This window comes from Crinia signifera, chromosome 1, assembly GCF_055691185.1.
Source record: "Crinia signifera chromosome 1, ASM5569118v1, whole genome shotgun sequence".
In the NCBI taxonomy this organism is placed as follows: domain Eukaryota; kingdom Metazoa; phylum Chordata; class Amphibia; order Anura; family Myobatrachidae; genus Crinia; species Crinia signifera.
In genome coordinates this window covers 225,501,320-225,517,192 of record NC_139217.1, presented here as the reverse complement: position 1 = coordinate 225,517,192, position 15,873 = coordinate 225,501,320, and positions in this window count along the sequence as shown.

Below are 15,873 nucleotides of genomic sequence, written 5' to 3'. Positions count from 1 at the left end.
AGGAAGCCGCTGACTAAGGAGAGGCGGGGAAACGCGTCATCAGCCCCTGTTTGTTCACACGAGAGGCACGAAAGGCACTGCTGTGGGGGACCTGGAAGCCGGAGCGTTCTGGATAAAGCTGAAAAGAATTCCACCAAATCAGCTGGGAACACACTCAAGGCAGAGCCAGCAAATACTCCCCAAAGTGGATTACAATTATACAGCATCACACAAGCCGCAGAGCAAGAGCATAAGTATACCCATTTGCTTTCTTTCTGCTTATATGTGCCAAATTGTCACTAACTCTAAATAGTATGGCTGATTGACTAATCTTCTAACAAACTGCTGAAAGCAAGTTCTGTGCAGGTAGCACAGCATAATTTGTCAACTAACAGCCTTCTGACAAAAAGCTTGATTTCAATCTAACCCTGCTAGAAAAAGCAATTAACCCTATATATGCTTAACCAAGCTGGAATTATGCATTATTGAAAGCTGCTCCAATGTTTATTTATTTTTATCATTATATTTTTGTTATTTTATGTAAAATGCCATGTATTGTATGAACCCCACCGGCCGGTGACCTCTTTTTTAAAATTTGTCTATATTTCTAAGAGATTTGCACAAATAAACAAATTTAAAATTTTAATTTCTTGGGTTATTGAGTGTCCAGTCTGCGCTGTCTATTTGTGTGTATCTTCAATACTGGTCTTAGACGAAATGGACATCATTCTTGATCCGGTCGACACCTTTGCGGCACAGGAAGAAATACAGACCTCGTCACAGAGTGATCTTCCCCCAAGTGGGGTGTCTCCCAACCCACCCCCACCCACCCACACACCCCATACAGCAGCTTCTGCTTCCCAAGTAGCTAACTCCTTGGTTAATTTCAAGGACAAACAGTTAGAATTCATGGCCTCCCAAAGCCTCCAAATAGGTAATATCCAGGGGTACATGCGTGACACCTTCCTTCAGTTACGCAAAATTTCACGTAGTGTACGGGTAGGTGTAGGCACTCATGTGCGCATTGCTAACAGCATTGACACCCGTTTTGCAGAACAAACTGCTGCTATAAGGGAACAGAATAGGCATATTGGCAGCCTGGCGCAAAGTATAGCTGCCCTAACCCAATCATGCACAGCGCAGACCAATGCCTTACTAGCTATGCAGGCCCAAATACAGCAGCAGGAAGCCAATGTGGGAGGTGGCGCAGCATCAACCCTCAGCAGTGTATCCAGCACCCCAATAAGTGGCTCCCCCACTTCCCCACCCCGTCGGAGTGTTAGGACCCGTGGTGGGCTTGGTGCAGGGTCTAGAAGTGGTGTAGGGCTGCCTGATGCTGGGAGAAGGTAGCTGCTATATATGTTTATTCATTTTGTCAAATGCCAAACATCTTGTAACATGCCCCCACAGTTGTTATTTTTCACACGGCAAAATGCAGAATGCTTCAAAAAAAGAAGTCAGAAGTAAAAAAATCTAACCGCATACCATTGTGTTTGTGTCTTTTTCTAAATACCAATTAATGTGTGAATTGTAACATATTGTAATGGTATATGACAATGGGATTGCACTAAAGTAGTGTGGGGTAACTCCTTGGCTGGCAAAGGTTGTGGATCTACATATTCCAGCAGGCTCTGACACTCATGGTTTGGACTGTAATGGTTGGAGTGTGTCAGGGCATGCTGGCACGTGTAGTTCCACAACACCAGTGAGCCATGTTTGACTGCAAACTTCATACATGTATCAAATGTACTTACAAGCTAGATACCAGCAAGGGATAGGTCAGCACCACCATCTGCATCCGTTGGGCACTGTGTATTAGGCTAAATGTTGGTGGAAACAGATGGTATTGGTCAATAATTTGTTTATGAGTACACTTACAGCACAGGTACATTTTGGAGTACAGGGCACATGTGCTTACCAGAGAAGTAACGGCTGCTGATGTATGTCCGGCACAACTTCTTTATAGCAAGTAACACTTGAGTAAAATGCTTAGAGAAAGTGGCCTGTGATACCCCCAAGGCCCATGAGGTCACAGACTGAGTGGAGCCTGTGGCCAAACATTAATTTGTGCTGGCCAGACACTGCATAGTTGCCTCCCCCAAAAGGGTCCAAATCATCTCTCAGCTGCTCAAGTCCAACAGGTTAATGGGGTTCAGAGTAACCATCCCCACAACCTGTTGATCCGAGAGGGAGTCCAGGTACAGTCGAGCACGATACATACGTGGGGTACGCAGTAGTCGGGGGGCTACCAGGATCTGTTGCGCAGCTTCCTCCCTCCTGCGCAGCTCCTCCAAATGGGCCACATCACAGATAAGCAACTTGAAAATAGTCTGGAAAATCTCCATGTTTGAAACCCTCACAGGTGTCCTTACTGATGTTGGGGTTTATGTAGGGGTGTTTGTGAGTGAAAATGAGGGCACCTGTGGTGAAATTAACCATGTGTGCACTTGACCAAAATGAGTTCTGGGCCAAATCGCCAAACAGAACCTGGTCTGAAATAAGTGCGATAATTAGACACCTAAAAAGTGCGATTTGCGAATGCGCATTGCATTAAATAAGCGAATTGTATACTTTTCTATTCGAAAACATCTGGATGCGATAAAAATGTGAATTAATCTCGCAGTTTTGGTCCGCATACCTTAACGCACATAATATGCGATTTCAGTCCCTTAGCGCATCCCATTAAATTGGCGATTTGAAGGAAAAATGCGATATCGCCATTTTGTTGTCTAATTAACGCAAAAAAACGCAAATCGCAGTCCATAGAATGTCACCCTCTGGGTCTGATTCAGGTTGACTCACTGGGCAGTGTACATTCGCTGCCTATCAAGCCCATAAGCACTGAATGCCCACCCCCCCTCTGCCGAATCCCCTTTGTACCATGTCACTAACACATTGGCTGATGGAAGAAAATTGGACATGTTTCCTGTCCCCCTGGAAGTTATGGCCGTATGTACTAGGTGATACCTGAGACTCCTCCCCTTGCGTTATCATGGCATTAAATTGCTGTTTTTTTATTTTAATGTTGGATCTGCCTGTACAACAGGCCAATATGGTTTGGCTCACTTTTTAATTTTTGGTGATAAGTGAGTATAAGTATTAACCAACATGGTTTTTATATTGGCCTGTTGTACAGGCAGATCTGTCACGCGCCGCCGTGGCTTAGCACGTCGGGTACAGTATTCACCCATCCGTGTCCGCCGACGGCTGGCGTGTGTCCGCTGGTGTCCTGGTCGGATGAGCAGTGATGGTGTTGTACAGCTGTGAGTTGCGCACAGAGATTCAAACAAGAGGCGTGGCAGTCTGGCTATCAGGAGGCTGACACCGAGTGCAGTGTCGCCATCTTGGTTAAGGGCATAAGCAGTATTGGCCAGGTCAGGACTTTCCCTCCCATTCTGACCAGTTGGCCTATGGCAGTCCTCCCTTGGTATAAAGGGGAGCTGCCTAGGTCCATCTGTGTCAGAACAACTTGTTTCCTGAGATAGCAAGCAAGGGGAAGTTCCTGGCCATCCTAGTGCCTATACACTGTGCTCCTGTTGGTTGTCCCTGCTGGTCTCTGATCTCCTGGTTTCTGCCTCCAGTGAGCCAAACACCTCAGTTGTCTCTCCTTCTGTGATATCCTTAGCTCATCCTCATACCCTGGTGGGTAATCCACAACCATCTTGTCTCCAGTCATCCAATTCTCAAACACCCAATCGTCAACCATTCAAACATCCAACCATCCAATCCTCCAATCATCCAATCCTTCAATCATCCAATCGTCAATCATCCAATCTTTACCTCTTTCAGTCGTCAATCATCCAGGGATTCCTATTAATTTATTCAAGTATTTATATAGTTGTTTATACAAAGGACTGCATCCAAGTTATCATCTTTTGCAAGATTACCATCTTATTTACCTCTTGCAATTCCAAAGACTGTTATTGTGTTTATTACCGTATACCAGAGACTCTTTGCTATTATTATTATTCCATCTATTCTAAGTATTGATGCCAGTTATATTATACTTTGTATGACTTTGTTTATTAAACTTGATCATTTTAACCATACTTCTGCTGGTCCCTCCTCTGTTCCTGAGAACCGCACGACACATCAGAACCCATAATTGTTACACAGATCCAACATTAAAATAAAAAAACACCAATTTAATGCCCTGCTATCGCAAGGGGAGGAGTTTGAGGGATCGCATAGTACATACGGATATAACTTCCAGGGGGACAGGAAACATTTCCAATTTTCTTCCATCAGCCAAGAAAGAGTGTTATTAATGTCCGAATTGCACAACCTGCGGTTACCTGTTCGCCGGTCCCAGTTTCCATCATCCGGTTTCGGGAAAAAAGTACAACATTAATTACATACTTATGTGTACCAGTAGATTTGTAATTTATATAATGTCCTGTCCATGTTCCTTGCAGTATGTAGGCAAGACGGAGCGACAGTTCTGTGAGCATATGGCCATGCACAGGTCCGCAATAAAAGCAACCTTAATAAAAGGGACCAGTGAGCAACCAGTGGCGAGGCATTTTGCCAATGCCAGACATAACATCTCGGCAATTAGGTATCGGATTATTAACCATGTCCCCCTCTCCACCAGAGGAGGAGACAGGGGGAACAAACTTTTAAAGAAGGAGTGTGCCTGGATACATAGAATGGGTATTCTTGCTCCCAGAGGCTTAAATGAATCCCTGAGCCTTAGTTGTTTTCTGTAACTAATGGATTTATTACCAGCAAGTCAATAATGGCATATAGGAAAGTCCAGTGGTAATACCATTTAAAGAATTTAAAGACATTTAGTTAATGCTGGATGTCATGAATAAAAAATTATCCAGCAGTTGTAAACTCTTTTAAGAATAATAGGGTTATTATGTATTAGTTATATGTCGTTTGTCGGTTCAACTAGAAGTGTGACAGTTAATAATATCAATATAGAAAAAATTTGAAGGTACTTGTTTCCTAGCGCGGCGCCCGTCGTGGGTCATCGCATACCTTAACTTAAGGTATGTGATGTTCGCGATGGACCCGATTTTCTGTCTATTTTGAGCCTTTATTTCCGGCAATGAGAAAATCGCATTGATCGCATCCATCACATGCCATTATAATGGCATGCGATGCGACCGACGCGATCAACGCGATTTTACATAGGGTACAATGTTAAATGGCCCAATGGACCCGATTTTTTATTGTGTACCCACCCTTATGGGTAATTTATATGTGAAATGCCACCCCATTGTTAACGCCACCCCACTATTGACGCCAACCTGAAGCGTGGCGAGCTCATCGAGCCAGCGAGGTGTGGCGGTACCCGTCCTCCGACCTTTTCATACCACCACTATCCACGTAGGCGTGGAGTTGATTTTCTAAAGTGTGGTGAGCGCAGCAAGCCACCGAGCCCGAAGCGTGGCGAGCGGACGCGTAATACCTGTGAAGTAATGCGCTTCCCCCCGGGGCTCGCTGCGCTCGCCACACTTTCTGTCTTATGGTTTACCCTGCGAAGAATTGATGTTCGCTGACTATATTGAATAATATGATGTATTGTGATAGTGTGTTGAGTGATGTAGTGTTAACCACTATTGATTGTGCATAGCTGATTCAAGACACTGATGTAAAGGGGGTATGGGTGCCTGTCAGACGACATACTATACCTAGGCTTGTAGCAGGAACTATTGGTGAAATCAGCAGATAATACTGCTGGTACTATGATATAATCAGGGGCGGATTGGGAATTAAAACCAGCCCGGGAAATATCTTGAGGCAGCCCTGGGGGGGCCCTGTTGCGCGCTGCAGGCGCACCCGATTTTTTTGGGGTGTGTGGCCTAGGACTATGGGGGTGTGGTCTATTTCAATGAGGCCACTGCCCATTTTTTGACGCTGTGGGGGCATGGCTAGTGGCTCTCTGAGCTGCTGGCTATGTCCCCAGCCCCTCCGGCTGCAAATGAGGTGCATGGGAGGGGAGACGCAGGGTGGCGTAGTATGCTGGGCGGGGAGATGCAAAGTGGCTGAGGACAAAGGGAGGGAGGACGTATGCAGGGTGGCATAGGATGCAGATTGTGAGGGGGACATGGTGGCACAGGATGCAGGGTAGGAGGGGGAATGCAGAGTGACAGAGGATGCAGGGAGCGGAGTCGCAAAGTGGTGGAGGATGCAGGGAGGGGAGATGCAGAGTGGCATTGGTTGCATGGTGGCAGAGGATACAGGGAGGGGGGACACAGGGTGGCATAGGATGTAGGGTGACAGAGGGGAGACGCAGAGTGGCATAGGATGTGGGGTGGCGAAGGATTCAGGTAGGGAGGGGGGAAGCAGGGTGGCATATATATATATATATATATATATATATATACACACAAATATAAATATATATATATCTTTAGTGGAGCAAAAGCCGACGTTTCGGGGTCTGCAAACCCCTTTATCAAGGTGCAAAAAGTGTAGTGAATAAAACATACCTTATATAGCTGTGCGGTGGTGTGCGCAGGGAGTCCCGGTCTCGCCAGACGGGGGTTGGTTGCTGGTTGCGTCTTGTATGTGATGTTTGCCAGCGCAGGCTCGCTGCTCTCCAGGACAGGGATCCCTGGTGAAAGAGAGTGTCATAGGTTACAATCTCTGCACTTGCAGTAGTAAAAGTGACATTTATAAAAAAGACTTTAGTGAGGGTAGGAAGCTGCGTAAAAAAAAGGCAGCGAAGTTGAGTGTAATCGGTGACTGAGGAGGTTATTCTGGTTCGGGCTGCTGGGCCATAAGCGTACGTTCCTGGGTTTTTTTTGATCTGCGCATGCGTACCTTCCGCAATGCGCAGGCGCGACGACTCCACAACGCTCACGGACGGGTCTTTCCGTGCGAAAAAACCTGTCCGCAAGAGTACGTCATTGTGGGCGGCATAGGGGCGTATTGAGGGGAGCGGCCAAAATAATGAGGGAAACTGAGCGTAAACATGGGCGTACACGGGGGTGTGCACAAAAAATGTACGCTGCTACTACCGCTCGATCGGAGAAAGCACCGTTCATTTCAGACACAAAACAGGCGGACGCCAACCGCCACCTCAGACCACCCCTACAGATACCGCATGAGAGCGGACGCCTGTGTCTGCTAATTAACGCTGATTACTACTCAAACACATACACCTGAATGTAATAAGCAATGCTGCAGGCTATTAAGTGAAAACCATTATTTTACTACCTGCAAGCCACACACAGCACTCAAACACATTGGAAGCATATCTTTTTACACTTCTCTATATGTAAAGGTTGGTTTTATTTAAGGAAAGAATCTTTTTAAGATCAGCTTATATATGCTAAGGTAGGTATTTCTAAAACATTTGTACACAATCACTACGTGTTTTCCTATACTTTACACAGCAGCACACTCAATCTACACACGTCGACATATGTCAACGTTTTCACTCTAAAACAAACATATGTTTTGTATTTATGATACAAATACATAAACCACATCTAACACCTACAAAGGATGTTTCTGCAATGTTTTCAGCCCATGCCCACTATTTTGCACACAATCTTTGTATAGCACACAAAATACATTACTGTACCACTTTCTGCTCTGCTACATACCTCCCAACTGTCACGATTTTAGAGGGACAGTCCCGATTTTCGGGTCCTGTCCCGCTGTCCCACCCGCGGCAGGCATTGTCCCGCTGCGGGGGGTGGCAGTTGGGAGACCCCCCAATCTAGTAGAATAGACGCTGTGCGCATGCGCACAGCGTCTATTCTCGTATGAAAATGAGGTTGCGGCTAATTAGCATAAGCCGCGCCCTCATTTGCATACGCCCCGCCCCCTTTTCGGGCGCGAGTGTCCCTATTTCTTCAGGTCAAAAGTTGGGAGGTATGCTGCTATGAATTTAATTTTACTTCACTCTGGATGTAAAATGTCACCAATCACATTATTGCAATCACATCTCTTTAACAAAGGATTCCTACATCTGCTTATGACACTGAGAAATCATTTTTATGAAAATGTGTTAACATGTTTATTCACAAGCAATTTCATCATGTTTGTTCGACTCACACATCTTTAACATTCCTGTACCAAGACATTACTGTTTTTTTAGGGAGGACACATATGCATTCCTACACAAATGTACATTTTGATCCCTGTTTGCCTACCTCACCCACTCCATGACGAGATCATTGTTCTGGACCTGCTTTTACCTACTAATGTTGGAGTTCCCTCACCTGCACAGAAACTACTTTCTCACCTATTAAGTTGCTCTGCACATGTGCTGACACAAACTAATTAGCTGGGAAAAGTTGGATATGAACATATGAATGGCCATGGAGAGGGTTACACATGGGAAACTTCTACAACACTTCAATAAATGCACAAAAATACCCTGGTCAGTAAGTACACATAAATGTATTATTTGTTTCACACAAGAAATTACACATACAACAATTGTGTTTTCATTCTTAAAATAAATGTATTTGCTGTTCAGCATCACAGCTTAGTTCACAATTTAAATTCAGAACGAAAAATTAAATATAACATATTGTCAAAAATAACAATCAACAACAACAACAACAGGTTGCATATCTCCAAACATGTGTTACCCTGCAAATGCAATGGTGAGAGAAATGTGGTCACCAGAATACGACCTGCAACAACCAGGGAGAATATTAAGCATGATACACACCACCAAAAATAAAACCTGCATTTCTAGAGGTCAAAATAAGGACTTTAATGCCCATGGCACGAAAATGGATAGATGGCCAACTCAGGAAGTGGATGTCCAGTGCAATTTAAAAATTTGGGGTCAAAACACAAAGGAAGTGAACCAGGTGTCATTCTTTTGGCCCTTTTTTCCCCTTTTTGGATGGGGCCTTGGGGACAGGGGCCTTTGGCACTGAAGGCTTGCGCCCTCTTCCCCTAGTGGACACAGGAGGGTCAGCAGAGGTGGAAGATTGGGGAGCAGCTTGGGGTGGCCCAGCAGATGGGGGATTTTCCCTTAGGGACCTGGCGGTGGTCAGCAGCTCCCCAATGACATTCTGGCGGCTGAGTTGTTGGGCAATGCTTTGCATGCCAGCCGCCAGAATGTCATTCTGGCGTTGCATGGCCTCAATATGCTGGGTGTTGCTCTCCTTTCAATCCCCCATGAACTGCACACACTGCTGGTGATGGCCTGCAGCCTCCAACCCTTGCTGCCAGATCTTGTCCAGCATCTCAATCCACCTGGCATCAGATGTGGCCTGTGGCGGGAGGTGGCGTGTTGGTGGAGGCTGGACCACTTGCTCCACCTGTGGCTCTGAAGAGGAAGATGCTGCCGGTTGATCAGCTGGTCCTGCTTCTTCGAGGATAATAATTTTAAACAATGTCACCATCACATACACAAAAAAATCTCTCTACCCAAATACAATGCATTACTGTGACTTACCATCAAAATGAGCAGCAAAAACCTCCACCGGGAGCTCACTATCCATATTGGATATCCCCCTGACCTCGGCAACATTAATTACATCCAAGGCCTCCTCCTCCAGGGGGGTATATTCCAAGTTCTCTGGGATAGGCCCCCTCCCGGTGGACATGCTGTGGTTGTACCGGTCAGTCATCTTCCTCTTCAGTGTAGTTTTAAAGTCTGACCACCTACAAGTTAAAACATACAAATATCACCATGAGATATATGCACCACTGTGCTAGTGAACATCATGACTACGTTACATTTCCTAGTGTGTGTGTGACCTTATGTTTTTGGTGCTTATGTTTCCCACACACACATTAATGTCTCCATTATGAGGCATTTCAGTGTCTCATCTAATTCATTAGCCCACTAAATGCACATACATATATCACTATGCAGAAATGACATCATCCCTGGACAAATTATGCACCTCCACTTGTAGTGAAACTACACATCCCACCATAGCTTGACAGTGTTGATAATATGGAGTTATTTAACTATGGGAAGACATGCTGGGATGTGTAGTTTCACACCAGCTACATGTGCACAGTTTTGACATCATTGTTTCAGTAGCATCATCTGGAACTTGTTACTACAACTCTTTAACAACTACACACTTTCTGTTGTCCCATCACATACTTCACATGAGCAGAAGTGTGCCCATGACCTCACATCACACCAATGGTGCATGTTTCATATATAAATGTGGGTTATTAGACATCGTTGTGTTCACATGTGACATTGAAGTGTAGCAATATCTACAAACACACCTTCCTATTACTATCAAAACATACATGTAACATATGTACACACATATGACATTATCAGGTGGAGCAACACACTTGCCTTTTCTTCACTGATGCCATATCTCTTTCCACTTTTGACACCTGGTTCACTTCCTCTGTGATCTTCTCCCAAAGGTTTTTTCTTGCACTGGCACCCGGCTTCCTGGTTGGCAATTCTATCCATTCTCGTGCCCTGGGAACTAAAATGTTCAATTCTGCCTCTAGAAATGCAGGGTTTCTTTTTTTGGTGGTGGTATCCTGCTCAGTACTCGGCCTAGATGGTGCAGGTCGTTTTCTGGTGGCCCCAGTTCTCTCACCATGCACCTGCTGGGTCTCACATGTTTGGAGAGATGCTACCTGTTGTTGTGGCTGGTTGCTTGGCCCTTGTGGAGCTGGTGGCATTGTTAGTGAGGGGCCCCCTTGGTCTTGGGCCCTCCTTCTCCGCTCCTGCTCCCACTGCCTCAAACTTTCAAGCAGGGATTCTGCTTGTGCTCTTCGTAGGGCGTCCTCAGCTGCGGAATCATCTGACTCAGACATGTTTGCAGCAATTATGGCCAGCATCTGACTGGATATTTATATGGTAATTTACCGCCTGGATCAAGGGGGCGTATATTTTTTACCGCAATGTAGTAGCTAATTTTCGCCGTTTTTCCCGCCGATAATTTCCACGTTTATGACCGCGGAAATTACGCTGGTCTCAACGCACCTGAGCATTCACCTGTACATGCACATGCACAGGTTGTTGACCATTGTGTGCTACATGGTGAAATGTGTGCACATGTTATTCCAATGATGAGTGTTTTCAGGTGGTCTCTGTTGGGAGTACATGTATGCTTTTTAACACAAATGTATACATACCAACATAACAATGCTTTCCCTACATTTGTTATGAGGATAAATGTGTCATACACCAACATGTTGTATGTGCCTTGTTATCAGCGTATGTATTAGTAGACTGTTGCGTGTATTATTTTTCGCACACTGTATATACAGTACGTCTCTACATTCAAAGCATGTTGTATGTGCCTTGTTATCAGCGTATGTATTAGTAGATGGTTGCGTGTATTATTTTTCGCACTCTGTATATACAGTACGTCTCTACATTGAAAGCATGTTGTATGTGCTTTGTTATCAGCGTATGTATTAGTAGATGGTTGCGTGTATTATTTTTCGCACACTGTATATACAGTACGTCTCTCTACATTGAAAGCATAATGTATGTTATGGTGTGCATATAGTAAAGGTCCGCAAATTTTTTTATTCGCATACATATTGTTAATGCAAGATGGATTGATAAAGTTATTAATAAAAAAGACCAATCAGCAACCACCCAAAGTTATATATGTACCTGCAATTAATAACTGCGCCACTGCCAATATGTTTTTCCCAAGGGCTACCCCCTTCAACAACATGGAGCTGCTGGCGTTGGTCCAAGTAATGGACCAGCGCCTGGGGCCCAGGGGCCCATATCTGTCTAATGCAGCTAAGCGGCGGGCGTATAACGCTGCTGCTGCTTAATATACCGCAGGACCGGCATCCGTCGAAACCTGGGGCAGGTTCAGCGGCGCTGGTCTGACCTGCAGCGGAGGCAGCCACATCTGTTATGCGCCATTCGGCGCCATATTGCCCGATGTAAGTATATAAATTTCAAATCTGTATGCGTTTTGTAGCATTGAGTTCTATAGTTTTAAAACATGTGCATGAGTATGTGGGTGTATAGGGGGTGTATATGGGGTGTATAGGTGGTGTATATGGGGTGTATAGGGGGTGTATATGGGGGGTATATGTAACTGAAATTATAATTTGTAAGGTTATGAGATTGCCTAATGTTAAAAAAAAATTGTCCCCCAAATTTATGAAACCAAACCTTTGATTGCAATGCCATCAACATGAACGTTTCAGCACGCGCAAGGGCACGCATGGAAGCCCGGGAGGAGGCAGCCCGGGAGGAGGCAGCCCAGGAGGAGCCAGCACGGGAGGAGCCAGCCCAAGAGGAGGAAGAGGAGGCAGAGGAAGGGCCGGAGGAGGAAGATGAGGCAGAGAAAGGGCCGGAGGAGGAAGAGGAGGCAGAGGAAGGGCCGGAGGAGGAAGAGGAGGCAGAGGAAGGGCCGGAGGAGGAAGAGGAGGCAGAGGAAGGGCCGGAGGAGGAAGAGGAGGCAGAGGAAGGGCCGGAGGAGGAAGAGGAGGCAGAGGAGGAAATTTTGGGGCCTGCTGGATCCCACCACATATCAACCTCCCCATCCACCAGCCACTCCCCTACCCCCAGCCACACCCCCACCCCTACCCCCACCCCACCCCATTTCCAACCACCCACACCCCAACCTCTCCAATACCCACTCCAAACCAATGCCTCTATCCCAACTCCAATCCCATCCCCCTTGCTCCTGCCCCCCCCCCCAACCACCGGACACCCAACCAGCGGCGAGCAGGATGTGTCATCTAGCCATAAGTAAATAATGTGCCTAATGTTTACCTACACATTTCTACACAAAAACAATCACAACAACCACATCTGTGTATCCAACATCATCATTAGTTGCAACATATCACTGCAGGTCGACCATGAGGTGTTGCCTGTCCTTCTCCAGGAACAAGGGTCCCCTTGGTGGGTTTTTTGAGTGTGGCCATGGCTCACCCCTTGAATAATTGACATAACAGTACATCAAATGGAAGCGGTACATCTGTCAGAATGAACTTAGGTCTACAGTCATTAGGTCGACCCCACTAGGTCGACTGGCAGGAAGGTCGACCTGACTTAAGGTCGACATGGGCCAAGGTTGACATGACTTAAGGTCGAATTTGCATAAAGGTCGACATGAGGAAGGTCGACTGGTCATGGGTTTTTCGCTGTTTTTTATCCGAATGTCGACACAGTCGACATGGACACAGTTGGCAATGAGAATCGGACCCTCGCATCACTCGCTTCGCTCGCAATGCTTCGGGCACTATTTTATTCTCCCACCACGCCCTAGTGGATGGTAGGGCATGAAATACTGCCTGTCGGCACATGTCGGCTCAAAAAACAGTGAAAAACCCATGTCGACCTTATGACCAGTCGACCTTCCTCATGTCGACCTTTATGCAAATTCGACCTTAAGTCATGTCGACCTTGGCCCATGTCGACCTTAAGTCAGGTCGACCTTCCTGCCAGTCGACCTAGTGGGGTCGACCTAATGACTGTAGACCTAAGTTCATTCTAATAGATGACCGCTTCCCCATCAAATGACATATCCGACATTAGTGGTGTTGTAGTTATGTGGGTCCAGGTGTTGTGTAACTCCACTTCCCAGCATGATGTGCAACATTAATTTATAGATTGTTTTTTAATAGTGTGTGAGGCATGCTTTACAAACAAAGCTTTAGGCCTATAATTTGTACAGCAATGTCCAAAATTTTAATTAGTAAGGAGTGCTTAAGCCCCAACAATGTCATTACCCTTAAATAGCACAGCCTAATTGTGAGGTTAGAGGTGAGTCCCCCAACACAAACCTACCAATTGGGATACAGCATACATTCATCCAAGAAGGAGGAATTTATTTAATGTTATGTAATATGTACAGTATGTGTGTGTAAACATATTAATTTTTAGTACTGTGTTTACAGCAGACCCATCTTCAATGTAGTTGAAAAATGTATGTGGCCTTCACACTTAACTCACAAATTCATATTATGTTACAATGCAACAAACATTTGTGTATATTATATATTAATTATAATGTGTTTTTCCCCTTCACTACAGACACTGAACAGCACCAGGAGGAGGTGGCCAATATAATGAGGGAAATATTCCTGACTTTATTTTATTTAAATATTCTTTTTGGACGTCTGGAGGCCCTCATGTAATTTGTTTTTATCCCCCACCCCCTGTGAGAGGGTTTGTAAGGGCAGGTACATACAGATGTGTAATGTAAGTTATATTGGTAATTTGAGGTGAGGGGTAACGAATGATGTGTGAATGTGTGTGTTTTGGGGTGAAATAACACATAGTGAAAAGGCATGATTTTTTATTGTTGTTTAAAAAATCATGCAATGTGATTAAAACATCACACATAACATCAGGGTAGGTATATATGTTACAAAATCGGATTAAACTAATTATTGACATAATTTAGTACATACACACAAACAACACCATGACTTTATTTAAATGTAAAAGCAATGTGGGGACACATAGATAGTGATTAAAATGCAACATTAGAACATAATAAATATACATGTAAGGAGGGGTAAAATTTATTATTTTTAGGCTGTTCATTAAGGTAGACAATTGAGGTAATAGAAAACAATAATTGATTAACAATTAGAATAATTCATTTAATTGGCTTAATCATAGTTGAAAGGCTAGATTAGCAGGTTCATATATGTGAAGGGTATGCCAGCGTGCACGGACGTACGCTCACTCTCACTATCGGTGACATACGCTGAGTTTTCCATTGAAAACAATAGAGACCCGTCCGTGCACGGTGGCATACGCTCAGATAGCCGCAAGAAGTCGGTGGGAAGACGGACGAGAGATGTCCGTAAACGGTGGCGTACGCTCTTTTGTACGCCAGTTGTCGGAGTCTAAGGGGTGATCTGTCCGTGTACGTTGGCGTACGCTCAATTGAACGCCACTCCCCTTTGTCGGTGTTTGTGCCCGTCCGTATGCGGCTGTTTTGTGGGTGGACTTTCGCTCAACGGCCGCGTACGGCAAACGTACGCTGATACGGAACGTACGTACGGCCGCCGTAACCAGAATAAGGTCCTGAGTGACAACGTGATCTAGGCGGACGGGCAATATATGGATAACATGGATCCAGCACTCATGGAAATAAAGTACACATAATTGACAATACTGTAAATGAAATTGTAAATAAGGCTGGATGAGGAGGTGTTGGACTCAAGGGTGGCTCAACAATATATATATATATATATATATATATATATATAGCACGGAGTCGGGTTGGAGGCACTCACAGGATTTGTATAGCAATAAACACACAGACACCTATATATATATATATATATATACATACACACACACAGGGGCGTAACTTAAACTTTGTGGACCCCATAGCAAAAATGTATAGTGCCCCCCCCCCCCCCCCAACTACCAGTGCACACCAGTAGTGCAAACAGTAAAAATGTGCTAGATATTTTAAAAATAAAGAACGCACACATTCTAAAAAAAAAGGTGTGTCCCGCACACATTATACGACACAGCAAAGCCCATCACACATTATGCGACACACCGCAAAGCCCATCACACGTTATGCAACACACCGCAAAGCCCATTACACGTTACGCAACACATCGCAAAGCCCATTACACATTATGCGACACACAGCAAAGCCCATCACACATTATGCAACACACCGCAAAGCCCATTACCTGTTATGCGACACACCGCAAAGCCCATTACACGTTATGCGACACACCGCAATGCCCATTTCACATTATGTGACACACCGTAATGCGACACACCGCAAAGCCCATTACACGTTATGCGACACACCGCAATGCCCATTTCACATTATGTGACACACCGCAAAGCCCATTACACGTTATGCGACACACCGCAAAGCCCATTACCCGTTATGGCAGGGGTATCTGCGGCAGCCGGCTGTGGTGGGGGGTATCTGCAGCAATCAGCAGGGGGAGAGGTACGGAGGGGTATCTGCGGCAGCCGACAGGGGGCATCAGCGGCAGCTGGTGGGGGGCTGT